The following is a 22,687-nucleotide window of genomic DNA, read 5'->3' as shown; positions in this document are numbered from 1 at the left end:
TCTGCATTCCATTCCAATTAATATAAATCTACTCCATCGCACTCCACTCAACTCCACTCCACTCCATTCTATTCCATTCCGTTCCATTCCATTCCACTCCTTTACAATCCTATCCATTCCATTCCACTCCACTCCTCTGCCTTCCATTGCATTCCATTGCATTCCATTCCATTCCACTGCACTTAATTCTATTTCATTCCAATCCATTTTATTCCATTCCATTCCAACCCATTCCAATCTGTTCCACTTCATTCCACTTCACTCCACTCCACTCCATTCCATTCCATTTCATTCCATTCCATTCCACTGTATTCTACACCACTCCATTCCACAGTATTCTACACCATTCCATTCCACTCCTTTCTACTCCACTACACTTAATTCCACTCCATTCCATGCCATTCCATTCCATTCCACTCCACTCCCATCCCTTCCATTACACTCCACTCCACTCCACTTCACGTCATTCCATGCCATCCAATCCATGCCACTCCACTCCCCTCCATTGCTTTACACTCCATTCCACTTCACTCCATTCCATTCCATTCCATTCCGCTGCATTCCATTCCATTCCACACCATTCCAGTCCACTACACTCCATTCTACTCCATTCCACTCCAATCCCATACACTCCATTCCATTCCATGCCATTCCATTCCACTCCACTCCATTGCATTCCATTCCACTGCATTCCATGCCTTTCCATTCCACTCCACTTCACTCCGCCCCATTCCACTGAATACCATTCTACTCCATTCCTCTCCATTCCATTCCATTCCACTCCGCTCCACTCCACTCCATTCCATTCCAGTCCATTCCACTCCAGTCCAATCCATTCCACTAAATTCCTTTCTATTCCATTCAATTCCACACCACTCCACTCCATTCCATTCCACTCCACTCCCCTCCACTCCACTCAACTTCACTCCACTCCATTCCATTCCACTCTACTCCATTCCATTCAATTCAATTTGATTACACTCCATTCCACTCCACTCCAATCCACTCCATTCCACTCTATTACAGTCCACTCCACGCCATTCCACTCCATTCCATTCCATTTCACTGCACTCCACTCCTCTCCATTCCATTCCAATTAATTCCTCTCCAATACATTGCACTCAAATGCACTCCACTCCACTCTATTCCATTGCCTTCCACTCCATTCCATTCCACTCCATTCCAATCCAATCCACTCCATTCCACTCCACTCATCCACACTCCATTCCAGTCCATTCCAGTCCCACTCCACTACACTCCATTCCACTCCACTCCGCTCCATTAAATTTATTTCCACTCCATTCCAGTCTATTCCACTTCTGTCAACTCAATTCTATTCCATTCCATTCCATTCGACTCCATTCCCGCACATTCCACTCCATTCCACTACACTCCACTCCATTCAACTGGATTCCCCTCCCTTCCACTCCATTCCGTTCTTCTAAATTCCACTCCATTCTATTCCATTCCATTACACTCCACTCCATTTCATTCCATTCCATTCCACTGCAATCCACTCCACTACACTCCACTCCTCTCCATGTCATTCTACTCCAATCCATTCCTCTCCATTTGACAGCACTCCATTCCATTTCAATTAATTCCTATCCACTCCACTACACTCCACTACACTCGACTCCATTCTATTCCATAGCCTTCCACTCCATTCCATTCCACTCCATTCCAATCCAATCCAATCCATTCCCCTCCACTCCTCTACATTCGATTCTACTCCATTCCAGTCCATTCCACTCCATTCCACTCAATTCCATTCCACTCCATTCCACTCTACTCCACTCCATTCCACTCCACTCCATTCCACTCCATTGCATTAAATGCCATTCCACTGCATTCCAGTCCATTCCACTCCAGTCACGTCAATTCTATTCAATTCCATTCCATTCTACTCCATTCCAGTACATTTCACTCGATTCCACTACACTCCACTCCATTCCACTCGATTGTCCTCCATTCCACTCAATTCTATTCTTCCAAATTCCGCTCCATTCTATTGCATTCCATTACACTCCACTCCATTTCATTCCATTCCATTCCAATGCAAACCACTCCACTCTACTCCACTCCATTCCATTCCACTCCTTTGCACTCCACTCCTTTCCACTCCACTCCATTCAAATCCATCCCACTACTTTCCACTCCACTCCTTTCCATTCAACTCCATTACACTCCACTCGATTCCATTCCACTCCATTCCATTCCATTCAACACCAATCAACTCCATTCCTTTCCACTCCAAACCACTCCACTCCATTCCATTCCACTTCACTCCATTACATTCAAATCCACTCAACTCCATTTCATTCCAAACCATTCGACTCAACTCCTTTAAATGCCATTCCAATCCATTACCGTCCATTCCACTCCAGTCAACTCAATTCTATTCTATTCCATTCCATTCGATTCCATTCCAGTACATTCCACTACATTCCACTACACTCCACTCCATTTCACTCGATTCCCCTTCATTCCACTCCATTCCATTCTTCCAAATTCTACTCCATTCTATTCCATTCCATTACACTCCACTCCATTTCATTCCATTTCATTCCAATGCAATCCACTCCACTGCACTCCACTCCAATCCATTCCATTCCATTCCATCCACTCCACTCCATTCCATTCCATCCCACTACGTTCCACTCCATCCCTTTCCATTCAAGTCCATTAAACTCCACTCCATTCCATAAAACTCCATTCCATTCCATTCAACTCCATTTCACTCCATTCCTTTCCACTCCACTCCAATCCACTCCATTCGTCTCCATTCCTCTCTACTCAAATCCAATCCACTCCACTCCATTCCTTTCACTCCATTCCATTACATTCAACTCCACTCAACTCCATTCCATTCCACTCCACACCACTCAACTCCATTCCACTCCATTCCACTCAACTCCAGTCAAATCCACTCCACTCCATTCCATTCAAATCTACTGCATTCCATTCCATTCTATTCCATTCCATTTCATTCCATTTCACTCTATTCCATTCCATTCAATTCCATTGCATTGCATTTGATTCCACTCCATTCCATTCCATTCCAATCCATTCCATTCCACTCCATTCCAGTCCATTTCACTACCTTTCACCACACTCCACTTCACTCCACTGCACGCCTTTCCACCCCATTCCATTACACTCCATTCTACTACCCTCCTTTCCATTCCATTCCACTCTATTCCACCTCACTCCAATGCATTCCATTCCATTCCTTTCCTATCAATTCCATTCTGTTCCCCTCCACTCCACTCCATTCCATTCCACTGAACTGCCCTCCACTCCATTCCACTCCACTCTACTCCATTCTATTCCCCTCCTTTCCCCTCGACTCCACTCCATTCCAATCCAATCCATTCCACTCCACTCCTCTGCATTCCATTCCATTTCATTCCATTCCTTTCCATTCCATTCCACTCCACTCAATTCCACTCCACTCCTCTGAATTCCATTCCCTTCCATTCCATTCCATTCCATTCCTTTCCATTCCATTCCATTCCATTCCATTCCTTTCCATTCCACTCCTCTCCACTCCACTCCATTCAACTCTACTCCACTCCGTTCCATGCCATTTCTTTCCACTACACTCCATTCCATTCCACTCTATTCCATTCCATTCCACTACACTCCACTCCATTGCATTCCACTCCAATCCACTCCACTCCATTCCACTCCACTGCACTCAACTCCACTCCTTTCCACTCCACTCTACTCTATTCCATTCCACTCTACTGCATTCCCTTCCATTCCATTCCATTCCATTCCACTCCTACATTCCACTCTATTCCACTACACTGCCCTGCATTCAACTCCAGTCCACTCCATTCTGCTCCATTCCATTCCACCTCAGTCCACTCCATTCTATTGCATTCCACTCCATTTTACTCCATTCTATTCCATTCAATTAAATTCCCTTTCTTTCCATTCCATTCTGCTCCACTTCATTCCAGTCCACTTCATTCCACTCCACTCCACTCAACTCCAATCCACTCCACTCCACTCCATTCCATTCGGCTCCATTCTACTCCATTCCATTCCATTCCATTCCATACCGTTCCATTCCAATCCATTCCATTCCACGACATTCCAGTCCATTTCACTACATTCAATCCCACCCGTCTCCATTCCATTTCACTCCTTTCCATTCCATTCCATGCCACTTAATTCCACACCAATCCATTCCATTCCACTTAACGCCTCTCCATTGCTCTCCATTCCATTCCACTCTTTTCCACTCCATTCTTTTGCATTCCACTGCACTTCACTCCTTTTCATTCCACTCCACTCCAATCCTTTACATTCCAATCCACTTCACTCCACTCCATTCCACACCACTTCACTCAACTGCACTCCATTCCTCTCCATTCCATTCCATTCCACTCCTCTCTACTTCTCTCCATTCCATTCCTTCCCATTCCGTTCATTTCCTTTCCACTCCATTACATTCAACTCCACTCCTTTCCATTCCATTCCATTCCACTCCATTCCACTCCATTCCATTCCATTCCATTCCACTCCTCTCCACTCAACTCCAATCTATTCCATTCCAGTCCATTCCACTCCACTCCATTCCAGTCGACTGCATTTCTTCCCATTCCATTATATTCCATTCCGTTCCATTCCATTCCATTCCACCCCATGTCATTCCATTCCATTCCACTCTACTCCATTCCATTCCATTCCAATCCATTTCACACCATTCCAATCCAATCCATTGAACTCCATTCCTGTCGAATCCACTCCACTCCTCTCAACTCCATTCCATTCCATTCCACTGCACTCAACTCTTCTCTATTCCATTCCAATTAACACTACTCCACTCTATTTCACTCCACTCCATTCTATTCCATTCCATTCCACTCCATTCCAATCAAATCCATTCCATTCCACTCCACTCCACTGCATTCCATTGCATTCCATTCCATTTCACTCCACTAGTTTCCACTCAAGTCCACTCCACTCATTTCTATTCCATTTTATTCCATTCCATTCCATTAACTTACATTCCATTCCAATCCATTCCAATCCATTCCACTCCATTCGACTTCACTCACTCCACTCCAATCCATTCCATTCCACTCCATTCCTTTACACTCCTTTCTACTCCACTCCACTTATATCCACTCCATTCTATGCCATTCTATTCCATTCCACTCTGCTCCACTCCATTCCATTACCCTGGACTCTATTACACTCCATGCCATTTCAATTCAATCCATTCCATTCCATTCTATTCCATTCCATTTCGCTGCATTCCATTCCATTCCTCCGCATTCCATTCCATTCCATTCCGCTGCATTCCATTCCATTCCTCTGCTTTCCTTTCCATTCCACTCCTTTCCAGTCCACTACACTACACTCCCCTATATTCCAAAACATTCCATGCCATTCCATTCCAGTCCACTCCATTGCATTCCATTCCAATGCATTCCAAGCCATTCCACTCCACTCCACCCCACCCCATTCCACTGCATACCATTCCACTCCTCTCCACCCCATTCCACTGCATACTATTCCACTCCACTCCTCTCCATTACATTCCGTTCTATTCCAGTCCATTCCACTCCACTCCATTCCATTCCACTGCATTTCTTTCCACTCCGTTCAATTGCATTCCACACCACCCGATTCCATTCCATTCCATTCCATTCCCTCCCGTCCACTGCATTCCACTCCACTCCACTCAATTCCACTCCACTCCACTCCATTCCATTCTCTCTACTCCATTCCAATCCATTCCATTCCATTACACACCATTGCATTCCACTCCCATCCACTCCATTCCATTCCAGTCCAGTCCACTCCACACCACTCCACTCCATTACATTCCACTCCACTACCCTCCACTCCATTCCACCCAACTCCACTCAATTCCACTCCAATCCACTCTATTCCATTCTCTCTACTCCATTCCAATCCATTCCATTCCATTACACACCATTCCATTCCACTCCAATCCACTACTTTCCACTCCATTCCAGTCCACGCCACTCCATTCCACTTCATTCCATTACATTACACTCCACTCCACTCCTCTCCAATCCTTTGCAATTTATTCCTCTCCACTCCATTGCAATCCACTCCACTCCACTCCACTCCATTCCATTCCACTGCACTCCACTCCATTCCACTCTCTTCCAATACAATCCACTCCATTCCACACCACTCCTCTGTATTCCATTTCATTCCACTGCATTCCAGTCCATTCCACTCCACTCCACTCAGTTCCATTCCTTTTCATTCTATTCTACTCCATTCCAGTACATTCCACTCCATTCCACTCCACTCCACTCCAATCCACTCGATTCCCCTCCATTCCACCCCATTCCTTTCCTCTACAGTCCAGTCCATTCTATTCCATTCCATTCCACCTCACTCAATTTCGTTCCATTCCATTCCACTGCAAACCACTCCACACCACTCCACTCCAATCCATTCCACTCCATTCCATTCCACTTCTTTCCACTCCACTCCATTCCATTCCATTCCACTACACTCCATTCCTCTCCTTTCCATGCAACTCCATTCCACTCCACTCCATTCCATTCCACTCCGTTCGACTCCACTCAACTCCCTTCCATTCCACTCCACTCCACTACACTCCACTTCATTGCCCTCATCTGCACTCCACTCCACTCCTCTTTATTCCATTTCACTTTACTCCATTCCATTCCATTCCATTACACCTCACTCCACTTCACTCTGCTCCACTCCATTCCACTCAATCCATTCCACTCCATTCCACTCCACTCCACTCCATTCCATTCCATTCCACTACGCTCCAGAACACTCCATTCCATTTTATTCCACACCACTCTACTCCATTCCATTCCACTCCATGGCACTCTACTCCATTCCTCTCCACTTTACTCCAATACATTCCACTCCTTTCCACTCGACTCCACTCCATTCCTCTTCATTCCATTCCACTCCACTCCATTCCACTCCACTCCTCTGCATTCCATTCCATTCCATTCCATTCAGTTCCATTCCATTCCACTCCTTTCCACTCCACTCCACTTCATTGAACTCTACTCCATTCCATTCTAAGCCATTTCATTCCACTCCACTGCATTCCATTCCACTGCAAGGTATCCCATTCCAATCCACTCCACTCCGTTATATTGCACTCCAATCCACTCGCATCCATTCCACTCCACTCCAATAACCTCCACTACACTCCACTACATTCCATTACACTCCTCTCTACTCCATTCCATTCCATTCCATTCCATTCCATTCCACTCCATTCCATTACATTCCAACCCATTCCATTCCAACCTATTCCTTTCCACTCTTTTCCAGTCCATTCCACTATATTCCATCCCAATCCGCTCCACTCCACTCCATTCCATTCCACTCCATTCTTTTCAATTCCTTTCCACTCCATTCCATTCCATTCCACTCCACTCCATTACATACCAATCCAATCCACTCCACTCCATTCCACACTACTTCACTCCACTCCACTCCACTAAATTCCATTCCATTCCACTTCACCCCACTCCTCTCCATTCCCTTCCTCTCCGTTGCATTCAATTCCATTCCATGCATTACATTTAACTCGTCTCCTTTCCATTCCATTACTTTCCACTCCATTCCACTCCATTCCATTCCATTCCATTCCACTAGATTCCTCTCGAATCCTCTCCACTCCTTTCCACTCCACTGCATTCCGTTCCGTTCCCCTCCATTCCACTGCACTGCATTCCATTCCATTACACTCCACTCCACTTTCCTCCATTCCACTCCATTCCACTCCACTCCATTCCTTTCCATTCCACTACTCTCCAATCAAATCCTATCCATTCCACTCCATTCTAGTCCATTCCACTACGCTCCAGTGCACTCCATTCCATTCCACTCCATTCCAACTCACTCCATTCCAGTCCATTCCATTGCTTTCCATTCCATTCCACTCTATTCCATTCCATTCAACTACGCTCCACTCTGTTCCATTCCACTTCACTCCATTCCACTCCATTCCACTCGACTCTATTCCATTCCATTCCATTCCTTTCCACTCGACTCCACTTCATTCCCCTTAACTCCATTCCACTGCACTCCTCTGCATTCCATTCCATTCCATTCCATTCTACTCTTTTCCACTCCACTCCACTCCATTCAACTCCACTCCCCTCCATTCCATGCCATTCATTTCCTCTCCACTCCATTCCATTCCACTCCTTTCCGTTCCATTCCACTCCACTCCACTCCATTCCATTCCACGACAATCCACCCCACTCCATTCCACTCCACTCCACTCAATTCCACCCCACTCCACTCAATTCCACCCCACTCCACTCCACTCCACTCCATTCCATTCCACACCACTCTACTCCTTTCCATTCCATTCCATTCCACTCTAATCCAGTACATTCCACTACATTTCATCCCACTCCACTCCACTCCATTCCATTCCATTCCACTGCATTCCAATCCATTCCATTCCATTCCATTCCATTCCACTACACTCTATGCCTCTCCATTCCTCTCAATTCCACCTCTCTCCATTCCAATTCGCTCCATTCCACCCCACACCACTCGAATCCACTCCACTCCACTCCACTCTGTTCCATTCCCTTCTGTTCCACCCCACTCTCTCCATTCCATTGCTTTCAATTCCATTCAATTCCATTCCACTTCATGCCATTCAATTCCACTGCTTTCCATTCCATTGCATTCCACTCCACTCCACTCCATTCCATTCCCCTCCATTCCACTCCACTCCAATCCACTTCATTCCACTCCATTCTAGTCCAATCCACTCCATTCCTCTCAACTCCATTCCATCCGATTCCACCGTACTCCACTCCTCTCCATTCCATTGCAATTAATACTACTCCACTCCTTTGCACTCCACTCCACTCCACTCCATTCTATTCTATTCCTTTCCACTCCATTCCAATCCAATCCATTCCATTCGAATCCACTCCTCTGCATTCCAACGCATTCCATTCCATTCCATTCCAATCCATTCCCTTCCAGTCCACTCCACTCATTTCTATTCCATTCCAATCCATTTTATTCCATTCCTTTCCATTAACTTCCATTCCATTCCATTCCATTCCATCGCATTCCATTCCATTCCATTCCATAGCATTACATTCACTTCCCTTCCCTTCCCTTCCCTTCCATTCCACTCCACTCCCCTCCTCTCCACTCCACAACATTCCATTTCATTCTTTCCATTCCATTCCATTTCATTCCATGCCACTTCATTTCACTCCACTCCACTACACTCCACTACACTCCATTCCAGTCCGTCTCATACAATTCCACTCCATTCCACTCCACTCCACTCCACTCCAATCCACTGCACTCTACTGCATTCTATTGCATCCCATTCCATGCCACTACATTCCACTCCACTCCATTCCATTCTACCCCACTCCACTGCACTACAGTCTACTGCACTCCACTGCATTTCTTTCCATTCCATTCCATTCCACTGAATTCCATTCCATTCCTTTCTTTGACAGGATCTCACTCTGTCACCCAGGATGGAGTGCAGTGGTACAATCTCAGCTCACATTTCATTTCATCATTCGTTTCCATTCAATTCCATTCCATTCCACTCCCCTCCACTCCTCTTATCTCCATTCCTTTCAAATCCATCTCTTTCCATTCCTCCCCATTCCAATCCACTCCATTCCACTCCACTCCTCTACACTCCAATCCATTGCACTCCATTCAGTTGCATTCCATTCCATTCCATTCCACTCCATTCCACCCCAGTCCACTCAACTCCACGTCATTCCAGTATGTTCTATTGCATCCCATTGTATTCCACTTTATTCCACTCCACTCCACTCCATTAAATTCCATTCCACTCCATCAAATTCCACTCCACACCACTCCAATGCACCCCACTCCACTGCACTGCACTCCACTCCACTCCATTCCATTGCTTTCCATTCAATTCCACTCCATTCCATTCCATTCCTTTCCTTCAACAGGATGTAATTCTGTCACACAGGCTGGATTGCAGTTCACAATCTCAGCTCACATTTCATTTCACCATTGCATTCCACTCCATTCCACTCCTCTCCACTCCACTCCACTCCACTACTCTCCACGCCACTCCACTACTCTCCACGCCACTCCATTCCATTCCTTTCCAATAGTGCAGTGGCACAATTTCTGCTCACATTTCATTTCTACATTCCATTCTATTCCATTCCAGTCCATTCTTTCCATTCCAGTCCAGTCCAATTTATTCAACTAAACTGAACTCCACTCCACTCCACTCCGCTCCACTCCAATCCATTCCAGTCTGTTCCAATCCATTGAGCTCCACTCCACTCCACTCCACTCAACTCCAATCCATTCCATTCCACCCCATTCCACTCCATTCCACTCCACTCCACTTCACTCCATTACTTTCCTTCCAATTCCATTCCACTTCACTCCACTCCACTCGTCTCCACTCCACTGCAGTCGACTCCACTCCACTCCAATCAATTTCATTCTTTTCCATTCCACTCCATTCCATTACATTCCTTACTTTTGACAGGATCTCACTCTGTCACACAAACTGGAGTGCAGTGGCACAATCTCAGGTCACATTTCATTTCACCATTGCATTGCATTGCATTCCATTCCATTCCATTCCAATCCATTCCATTCCTTTCTATTCCATTCCATTCCATTCCTTTCCATTCCATTCCATTCCATTCCATTCCTTTCCATTTCATTCCATACCAATCCATTCCATTCCATACCAATCCATTCCATTCCATTCCATTCCATTCCACTCCACTCCTCTCCACTCCATTCCATTCCATCCCATTACATTCCACTCCATTCCACCCCAGTCCACTCTTCTCTGCACCACTACACTCTATTCCATTCCATCCCATTGTACTCCACTTCATTCCACTCCACTCGACTCCACTCCATTAAATTCCGGCCCACTCCACCCCACTCAACTGCACTCCACTCCACTCCATTCCATTGCATTCCTTTTCTTCAAAAGTATGTCTCTGTAACCGAGGCTAGTGTGCATTGGAACAATTTCAGCACACATTTCATTTATCCATTGCATTCCATTTCATTCCATTCCATTCCATTCCTTTCCATCCCATCCGATTAAACTCCTTTCCACTCCTCTCCACTCAATTCCACTCAACTACTCTCCACTCCATTCCATTCCATTCCATTCCAATGCATTCCACTCCTTTCTTTAGACAACAACTCACTCTTTCACACAGGCTGGAGTGCAGTGGCACAATCTCTGCTCACATTTCATTTCTGCATTCCATTACAATCCATTCCATGCCATTCCATTCCATTCCATTCCTTTCCATTCCAGTCTAGTCCATTTTATTCAACTCAACTGCACTCCACTCCACTCCACTCCACCTCACTCCACTCCAATCCGTTCCTTTCCATTCCACTCCATTCCACTCCACTCCTCTCCACTCCACTCCACTCCATTCCATTCCATCCCATTACATTCCACTCCATTCCACACCAATGCACTCCAATCCACTCCACTCAATTCGATTAGTTTCCATCCCATTCCATTCAAGTCCATTCAACTCCTCTCGAATCCACTCGACTCCACTTGACTACACTCCACTCGATTCAATTCCATTCTATTCCATTCCACTTCATTCCATTGCATTCCTTTCTTTCGACAGGATCTCACGCTGTCACCCAGGCTGGAGTGGAGTGGCACAATCTCAGCTCACATTTCATTTCACCATTCCATTCCATTTCATTTCATTCCATTTCACTCCACTCCACTCCACTCCTCTAAAATCCATTCCATTCCACTCCACTCCACTGCACTCCACTCCATTCCTCTCCACACCTCTCAATTCTATCCCTTTCCTTTCCACTCCATTCCACTCCACTAAACGCCACTAAATTTCATTCCACTATATTCCATCCACTCCTGTCCACTCCACTCCATTCCATTCCATTGCATCCCATTCCATTCCTCTCCATTCTATTCCACTCCATTCCACTCCATCCCATTCCACTCCACTAAATGCCACTAAATTTCATTCCACTATATTCCATCCACTCCTATCCACTCCACTCCATTCCATTCCATTGCATCCCATTCCATTCCTCTCCATTCTATTCCACTCCATTCCACTCCACTCGAATCCACTCCACTCCATTCCATTCCATTCCATCGCATTCCAATAAACTCCATTGTATTAGATTCCTTTCTTTCAACGGGATCTCACCCTGTCACCTAGACTGGAGTGCAGTGGCACAATATCAGCTTACATTTCATTTCACCATTCTATTTCTATCTGTTACATTACATTACATTACATTACACCCCAGTCTACTACACTACACTCCATTCCACTCCACTCCACACCACTCCACTCCATCCCATTCCATCCCTTTCCATTCCACTGCAATCCACTCTGCTCCATCCACTCGTCTCCTGTCCACAACACTCCATGTCCATACCATCCCATTTCTTGGAAAGGGAAGGAGTGGAAAGCAAGGGAATGGAATGGTGAAATGAAATGTGGCCTGAGATTGTGCCACTGCCCTCCAGCCTGTGTGGCAGGGAGAGATCCTGTCAACACAAAGGAATGCAATGGAATTGAGTGGAATGGAAAAGAATGGAATTGAATGGAATGTAGTGTAGTCCAGTGCAATGGAGTGGAGTCAAATGGAGTGGAATAGAGAGGAATGGAATGGGATGGATTGGAATGGAATGGAATGGAGTAGAGTGGAGTGGAGTTCAGTGGAGTAGACTGGAGGAGAGTGGAGTAGAATGCAGTTTAATGGAATGGAATGGAATTGAGTCTAGTGGATTGAAGTGGAATGGAATGGAATGGAATGCTCCGGAATAGAATGGAATGGTGAAATGAAATGTGAGCTGAGATTGTGTCACTGCACTTCAGCTTTGATGACACAGTGAGATCTGGTCGAAAGAAAGCAATGGAATGGAATGGAGTGGAATGGAATGGAATGGAATGGAATGGAATGGAATGGAATGGATTGGAATGGAATGGAATGGACTGGACTGGAGTAGAGTGGGTTGGAATGGAGTAGAGTGGGGTGGAGTGGAGTGGAATCGCATGGAGTGGAATGGAATGGAATAGAGTGGAGTGGAGTGAAGGAGAGTGGAATGGAATGGAATGGATTGGAATGGAATGGAATCGAAAGGAATGCAATGGAAAGGAATGGAATGGAATGCAATGGAATGCAATGGAATGGAACGGTGAAAGAAAATATGAGCTGAGATTGTGCCACTACACTCCTTCCTGGGTGACAGTGTGAAATTCTCCAGATTGAAAGGAATGGAAAGGATGGAGTGGAACGGAATGGAATGGAATACAATGGAGTGGACTGGAGAGTAGGGGAGTAGAGTAGAGTGGAGTGGAGTGGAATGGCTAGAGTGGAATGAGATGGAATGGAATGGAATGAATTGGAGTGGAGTTGAGTGAAGTGGAGTGTCGTGGAATGCAGTGGAATGGAATTGGACGGAATGGGACAGAGTGGGGTGGAATGGAGTGCAGCGGATTGGAATTGAAGTGAATTGAATGGAGTGGAGTAGAGTGGAGTGGAGTGTAAGGGACTGCAATGTAATGGAATGGAATGGAATTGAATGGAATGGAATGGAGGGAGGTGGAGCGGAATGGAATCAAATTAACGGAATGGAAGGGAATGGTGAAATGAAATGTGAGCTGAGATTGTTCCACTGCACTCCAGCCTGCATGACAGAGTGAGATACTGTCGAAAGAGAGGAATGGAACGGAATGGAGTGGAATGAAATGGGATACAAAGGAATGGGGTGGAGTGGATTGGGGTGGAATGGAGTGGAATGGAATGGGATGGAATGGAATGGAGTGGAGATGAGTGGTGTGGAGTGGAGTAGAGTGGAGAGGAAAGGAATGGAATGGAATGGAATGGAATGGAATTGAATGGAATGGAATAGAATGAAATGGAATGGAGTGGATAGGAGTGGTGTGGAATGGAATGAAATCAATTGGAATGGAATGGAATGGAGAGGAGTGGAGTGGACAGGAATGGAGTCGAATGGAGTGGAATGGAGTGAGATGGTGTGAAATGGAATGGAGCGAAAATGAGCAGAGTGGAGTGGAATGGAGTGTAATTGAATAGAATGGAATGGAAAGGAACGGTGAAAGAAATGTCAGCTGAGATTGTGCCACTGCACTCTACATTGGGTGACAGAATGAGATCCTGTCAAAAGGAAGGAATGGAATGGAATGGAGTGGAATGGAGTGGAATGGAAAGGAAGGCAGTGGAGTGTAGTAGAGTAAAGTGGAGTGGAGTGTAGTAAAGTGTGGAGTGGAGTGGAATGGAGTGGAATGGAGTGGGACAGAATGGAATGGAGCAAAGTTTAGTGGAGAGGAGTGCAGTGAAATGAAGTGGAATGGAATGGAGGGGAAGGGAATGGAATGGAATGGAATCAAATGGAATGGAGTGGAGTGGAGTGGAGTGGAATGTAATGGAATGGAATGGAAAAGAATGGAATGAAATGGAATGGAATATCATGGAATGCAATGGAATGGAATGAAATGGAATGGAATGGTGAAATGAAATATGAGCTGAGGTTGTGCCACTGCACTCCACCCTGTGTCACAGAGTGAGATCCTCTCGATAACAAGCAATGGAAAGAAATGTAGTGGAGTGCATGGAATGGAATGTAATGGAGTGGAGTGGAGTGGAATGGATCATAATGGAACTGGATGGAATGGAATGGAATGGATTGGAGTGGAGTGGTGTGGAGTGGAGTGGAGTGGAGAGGAAAGGAGTGGAATGGAATGGAATGGAATGAAATTGAGTGGAATGGAGTGGATTGAAGTGGAGTGGAGAGGAGTGGAATGGAGTGGAATGTGTCGAGATGGAATGGAATTGCGTTGAGTGGAGTGAAGTGGAATGGAGTGGAATGGAATTGGATGGAATGGAAGGGATTGGAGTGAGGTGGAGTGGAGTGGAGTGTAATGGAATGGAATGAAAGGGAATGTAATGGAAAGGAATGGAGTGTAGGTCAGTGGAGTGGAAGGGAAGGTAATAAAATGGAATTGAATGGTGAAATGAAATGTGAGCTGAGATTGTGCCGCTGCACTCCAGCCTGTGTAACAGACTGAGACTCTTTTGAAAGAAAGGTATGGAATGGAATGGAATCGAATGTAATGGAATGAAATGAAATGAAGTGGAGTGCAGTGCAGTGGAGTCGAATGGAGTGGAAAGAAATGGGATGGAATGGAATGGAATGCAGTGGAGTGGAGTGGAGTGGAATGGAGTGGAGAGGAATAGAGTGAAAAGGAATGGGATTGATTTCAATGGAGTGGAGTGGAGTGGAGTGGTGTGGAATGCAACGGAATGGAAAGGAACGGAATGGAAAGGAATGGAATGGAATGGAGTTGTGAAATGAAATGTGAGCTGCGATTGTGCCGCTACACTCCAGCTTGGGTGACAGGGTGAGATCCTGTCGAAAGAATGGTATGGAATGGAATGGGGTGGAAGGGAATGGACTGCATTGCAGCAGAGTGAAGTGGAGTGCAGTGGAGTGGAGAGGATTGGAGTGGAATGGAGTAGAATGGAATGTGCTGGAGTGGTATAAAGTAGTGTGGACTGGAGTGAAGTAGAGTGGAGTTGAATGGAGTGGAGTGGAGTGGAGTGGAGTGGAAAGGAAAGGAGTGAAATGGAATGGCATGCCATGGAATGGAATGGAGTGGAGTGGAGTGGAATGGAGTGGAATGGAATAGGATGGAATGGAATGGAGTGGAGTGGAGTGTGGTGGAGTGGAGTGGAGGTGATTGAAGTGGAATGGAGTTTAATGGAATGGATTGGAATGAAGTACCGTGGAGTGGAGTGGAGGTAATTGAAGTGGAATGGAGTTTAATGGAATGGATTGGAATGAAGTACAGTGGAGTGGAGTGGAGTGGCATGGAATGGAATCGAGTGCAGTGGAGTGGAATGGAGTGGAATGGAATGGGATGGAGTGGAATGAAGTGGAGTTGCCTAGAGTCGAATGGAGTTGAGTGGACTGGGGTGGAGTAGAGTGGAATGGTGAAATGAATTGTGAGCTGAGATCTTGCCACTGCACTCCAGCCTGTATGACTGAGTGACATCCCATCGAAAGAAAGGAATGCAATGGAATAGAGTGTACTGGAATGGAATGGAATGGAATGGAGTGGTGTGGAGTGGAGTGGAGTTGATTGGAAAGGAGTGGAATTGATTGGGATGTAATGGAATGGATTGGAGTGGAGTGGAGTGAAATGGAATGGAATGGAATAGGATCGAATAGAGTGAACTGGAGTGGAGAAGAGTGCAGTGGATTGGAATGGAATGGAATGAAATGGACTGAAGTGGAGTGGAATGGAATGGAATGGAATATAATGGAGTGGAATGGTGAAATGAAATGAGACCTAAGATTGTGCCACAGCACTCCAGCCTGTGTGACAGAGAGAGATCTGTCAAAAGAAAGGATTAGAATGGAATGGAGTGGAATGGAGTGAAATGGAATGGAAAGAAATGGAATGGAATGGAATGGAATGGAATGGAATGGAATGGAATGGATGGGAGCAGACTAGAGTGGAGTGGAGTGGAGTGGAATGGAACGGAATGGAATGCAATGGAATGGAATGGAAGGGAGTGGAGTGTAGCAGAGTGGAGTGGAATGGAGAGGAATGGAGTGGAATGGAATGGAATGGAATGGAATGGAATGGAAAGGAATGGAATGGGGTGGAGTGGAGGGGAGTGGAGAGGAGTGGAATGGAATGGAGTGGAATTGAAAGGAAAGGAATGGGGTGGAGTGGAGAGGAGTGGAATGGAATGGAGTGGAATGGAATGGCATGGAATGGAGGGGAGTTGATTGGAAGGAGAGGACGTGAGTGGAGTGGAATGGAATGGAACCGAATTGAGCGGAGTGGAGTGGAGTAGCGTGCACTGAACTGGAATGGAATGGAACGGAATTGAATGGTGATACTACATGTGAGCTGAAACTGAAACTGCACTCCAGCCTGCATGAGAGAGTGATATGCTGTCGAAAGTCAGAAATGGAATGGAATGGAGTTGAAAGGAATGGAATGGAATGGAATGGAATGGAATGGAATGGAGAGGAGAGGAGTGGAGTGGAGTTGAGTGGAGTGGACAGGAGGGTAATGGAATGCAATGGGATGGGATGGAGTGGAATGGAATGGAGTGGAATGGAAAGGCATGGAATGGAGGGGAGTGGATTGGAGTGGAGTGGAATGGAGTGTATTCTAATGGAATGGAATTAAATTGAGTGGAGTGGAGTGGAATGGTGTGGAATGGAATGGCATGGAATGGAATGGAATGGAATTAAATGAGTGGAGTGGAGTAGAGTGCACTGAACTGGAACGGAATGGAATAGAATGGAATGGTGAAATGAAATGAGAGCTGAGATTATGAAACTGCACTGCATCCTCGGTTACAGAGTAAGATGCTGTCGAAAGATATGAATGGAATGGAATGGAATGGAATGGAATGGAATGGAATGGAATGCAATGGAATGGAATGCAATGGAATGGAATTGAGAGGAGAGGTGTGGAGTGGAGTGGAGTGGAATGGAGTGGAGTGAAGTGGACAGGAGTGTAATAGATTTTAATGGGATGGGTGGAATGGAATGGAAAGGAGTGGAGTGGAATGGAGTGCAATGGAATGGGATAGAGTGGAATGGAGTGAATTGCCGGGGAGTGCAATGGAGTGGAATGAACTATAATGTAATGGAATGGAATGGCGTGGAGTGGAATGGAATGCAGTGTAGTGGAGTGGATTGGAGTGGAATTAAATGGAATAGAATGGAATGAAATGGAACGGTGAAATGATATGTGAGATGACATTGTCCCACTGCACTCTGGCAGGGGTGACAGAGTTAGATCCAGTCGCAGGAAAGTAATGGAAAGGAATGAGATGGAATGGAACGGAATGGAATAGAGTGCTGTGGAGTGGAGTGGAGTGGAGTGAAGTGGAGTGAATGGGAGGGAGTGGAGTCTACTAGAATGGATTGGAGTGGAATGAAGTGAAATGGAATGATATGCAAAGGAATGGAATGTAGTGGAGTGGAATAGAGTGGTGTTGTTTGCAGTGGAATGGATTGGAATTTAATGTGATTGAATGGAATGGAGTTGATTGGATTGGAGTGGATTGGAGTGGTAAGGAGTGGAGTGGAGAGGAATGGAGTGGAGTGGAGGAGAGTGGAACGGAATGGAAGGGATTCGAATGGAATTGAATGGAATTGAATGGAATGGAATGCAATGGAATGGAATGGAATAGAATGGAGTGCAATGGAATGAAATGGTAAAATAAAATGTGAGCTGAGATTGTGTCCCTGCACAACATCATGGGTGACAGAGTGAGATCGTGTCAAAAGAAAGGAATGGAATGGAATGGAGTGGAATGGAAATGACTGGAATGGAATGTAGTAGAGTGGACTGGAGTGCTGTGGAGTGGAGTGGAGTGGAGTGGAGTAGTGTGGAGTCCAATGGACTGGAGTAGAATGGAGTGGAATGGAATGGGATGGAATGAAACGGAATGAAGTGGAGTGGTGTGTAGTGGAGTGGCTTGGAGTGTAGTGGAATGGAGTGGAATGGAATGGGATGGAACGGAATGGAAAGGAGTGGATTAGGGTGGAGTGGATTGGAGTGGAAAGGAGTGGAATAGAAAGGAATAGAGTGGAATGGAGTGGAGTGGAGTGCAATTGAATGGAATCGAGTGGAGTGGGGTGGGGTGTAGTAGAGTGGAAAGGAGTGGAAAGAAAAGGGATGGAGTGGAATGAAGTGGAGTGGTCTGGAGTCTAGTGGAGTGGCATGGAATGAAATGGAATGGAACGGAATGGAATGGAGTGGAATGGAATGGAAAGGAATGGAATGGTGAAATGAAATGAGAGCTGAGATTGTGCCACTGCACTCCTGCCTGTGTGACAGAGTGAGATCCTGTCAAAAGTACAGAGTGGAATGAAATGGAGTGGAATGGAATAGAATGGAATGGAGTGGATTGGAGAGGAGTGGATTGCAGGGGAGTGGAGTGGAGTGGAATGGAATGGGATGAGGTGCAATGAATTGGTGTGGAATGCAGTGAAATGGAGTGGAGTGCAATGGAGTGGAGTGAAATGGGATGTAATTAAATGCAGTGGAGTGAACAGCAGTGGGGTGGGATGGAGTGGAATGGATTTGAATGGAATGGAGAGCAGTGTAGTGGACTGGAGTGGAGTGGAATGGAGTGGAATGGATTTGAATAGAATGGAGTAGAGTGTGGTGTAGGGAGTGCAATGGAATTTGATGGAATGGAATGGAATGGAGTAGAGTGGAGTGGAGTGGACTAGAATTTAATGGAATGGAATCAAATAGAGAACTGAAAATCGAGCTGAGATTTTGACACTGCACTTCAACATTTGTGACAGAGTGACATCCTGTCAAAAGGAATGGAACGTAATCAAGTGTTATGGAATGGAATTGAATGGAGTGGAGTGGAGTGTAGTGGAATGGAATGGAATGGAATGGAATGCTATGGAATTGAATGGAATGGAACGGAATGGTGAAATGAAATGTGAACTGAGATTGTGCCACTGCACTCCAGCCTCGGTGGCAGTGTGAGATCCTGTCAAAAGAAAGGAATGGAATGGAAGGGAGTCGAATGGAATGGAATGGAGTCGAATGGAATAGAATGGAACGGAGGGGAGTCGAGTGGAGTGGGGTGCAGTGGAAAGGATGGGAATGGAATTGGATGGAATAGAATGGTGTGGACTGGAGCAGAGTGGAGTGGAATGGAGTTCAGTGAATTGGAATGGAATGGAATGCAATGAAATGGAATGGAAAGGAATGCAACGGAATGGAAAGGTGAAATGAAATTTGAGCTGAGATTGTGCCACTGCACTGCAGCCTGGGTGACAGCGTGAGATCCTCTGGAAAGAAAAGAATGGAATAGTATATTGTGGAAAGGAATGAAAAGGAATGGAATGGATTGGAATGGAATGGAATGGAATGGAATAGATGGAGCACAGTGGAGTGGATTGGAGTGGGGTGGAATGGATTTTAATGGAATTGGATGGAATGGGATGGAATGGACTGGAGTGTAGTGGAGGGGAGTGGAATGGATTGGAATGTAATGGGATATAATGGGATCAAATGGAGTGGAGTTGAGTGGAGTGGAATGGAGTGTAATGGAATGATATGAAATGGAATGGGGTGCAGTGAAGTGGAGTGTAGCAGAATTCATAGGAATGGAATTGGATGGAATAGAAGGGAGTGGAGTGGAGTGCAGTGGAATGGAGTGGAGTGGAATGGTGTTGAATGGAATGGAATGGAAAGGAATGCATTACAATGGAATGGAATGGAATGGAATTCAACAGAATGGAATGGTGCAGTGAAATGTGAGCTGAGATTGTGCCATTGCACTGCAGCCTGGGTAACAGCATGAGATCCTGTGAAAAGAAAGGAATGGAATGGTATGGTGTAGAAAGGAATGGAATGGTATGGTGTGGAAAGGAATGGAATGGAATGGAATAGAATGGAATTGAATGGAGTGGAGTGGAGTGGAGTGTTGTGGAATGGGGTTTAATGGAATGGGATGGAATGATATGCAATGGAGTGCAATGGAGGGGAGTAGAATAGAGTGGAAAGGAATGGGGTGGAATGGGATGGAATGGAATAGAGTGGAATCGAATGGGATGGAATGGGATGGAATGGAATAGAGTGGAATCGAATGGGATGGAATGGAATGTATTGGATTGGAGAAGAATGCAGTGGATGGAGTATAGTGGAATGGAGAAGAAAGGAGCGTGATGGTATGGAATGGAGTGGAGTAGAGTCGATTGGAGTGGAGTGGTGTGGAACGGGTGGGATTGAGTGGAGTGGAATGTTGTGGAATGGAGCGAAGTGGAAAGAAAAGGAATGGAATACAGTGGAATAGAATGGGAAGGAATGGAATGGAATGGTGAAATGAAGTGTTAGCTGAGATTGTGTCACTGCACTCCCGTCTGGATGACAGTGAGATCATGCTGAAAGAAAGGAATGTAATGGCATGAAGTGGAATGGAATGGAATGGAAAGAAACGGAATGTAATGGAGAGAAGTGGAGTGGAGTGAAGTGGATTGGGGTTGAATGGAGTTTAATGGAATAGGATGGAATGGGATGGAATTGGAAGGAATGGAGTGGAGTGGAGTGGATTGGAGAGGAGGGGAACGGAGTGGAAAGGAATGGGATAGAATGTGATTGAGTGGAGTGAAGGCGAGTGGAGTAGAATTGAGTGGAATGGAATGATAGGAAACGGAAAGAAGTGCAGTGGTGTAGTACGGAATGGAATAGAGTGGAATGGAATTAAATGGAATGGAATGGAATGGAATGGAATTGTGAAATGAAATGTGAGCTGAGATTGTGCCACTGCACTTCAGCCTGTGTGACAGAGTTATATAATGTACAAAGAAAGGAATGGAATATAAAGGAGTGTAAAGGAATGGAAAGGAATGGAATGGAGTGGATTGGAAAGGGGTAGAGTGGAGTGGAGTGGAGTGGACAGGAGTGGAATGCAATGTGATTGAACGGAATGGATTCAAATGTAGTGGAGTGGAGTGGAGAGGAGTGGAGTGGAATGGTACGGTATGGAGTGGAAGGGGGAGGAGTGCAGTGGAGACAAGTGGAATGGAATGGAGTGGAATGGAGTGGAGTGGAGTAGAGTGGAGTGGAATGGAGTGGAATGGAATGGCATGGAGTGGAATAGAATGTAGTGGAGTGGAATTGGATGGAATGGACTGGAGTGGAATGGAAAGATATGAAGTGGAGTGGAGTGGAGTTGAGCGGAGTGCAGTGGAATGGAGTGGAATGTTATAGGATGGAATGGAATGGAATGGTGTAATGAAATGTGAGCTGAGATTGTGCCACTGTACTCCAGCCTTGGTACAGTGTGAGAAGCTGTTGAAAGAAAGAAATCGAATGGAATGTAGTGGAATGTAACGTAATGGAATGGAATGGAGTAGAGTGGAGTGGAGTGGAGTGGAATTGAATGGAGTGGAATGGAGAGGAATAGAATGGAATACAAACTAATAGAGTGGAATGGTGTGGGGTGGATTGAAGTGGAGTGGAGTAGAGTTGAGTGGAATGGAGTTCAAGGGAGTGGAAAGGAATGGAAGGGAATGGAATGCAATTTAATAGAATGGGATGCAATAGAATGGAATGGAATGGAATTGAATGATAAAATGAAATGTGAACTCAGATTGTGCCACTGTACTCCAGGCTGGGTTACAGATTGAGATCCTGTTGAAAGGAAGAATGGAATGAAATGAGTGGAAAGGAATGAAATGGAGTGGAATGGATTAAAATGGATTGGAATGGAGTGGAGTGGAATGGAATGGAGTGGAGTGGAATGGAGTAGAGTGGACTGGACTGGATTTGAGTTGAGTGTACTCGAATGGATAGGAATGGAATGGGATGGAATAGAATGAAATGGATTGGAGTGGACTGGAATGCATTGGAAAGAAATGGAGTCGAGTGGAATGATGTGGAAAGGAATTGGATGGAATGGAATGCAGTGGAGTGAAGCGGAGTTGAGTGAAGAGGAGTGGAGCAGAATGTAGTGTAGTGGACTGGAGTGCAGAGGAATGGAATTTAATGTAGACGAACATAACGGAATGGAATGGAATGGAATGGAATGGAATGGAATGGAATGGAATGGTGAAATGAAATGTGAAGTAAGATTGTGC

This window comes from Pongo abelii, chromosome 16 (genome assembly GCF_028885655.2).
Source record: "Pongo abelii isolate AG06213 chromosome 16, NHGRI_mPonAbe1-v2.0_pri, whole genome shotgun sequence".
Lineage (NCBI taxonomy): Eukaryota > Metazoa > Chordata > Mammalia > Primates > Hominidae > Pongo > Pongo abelii.
Note: the sequence above shows the minus strand (reverse complement) of the source record.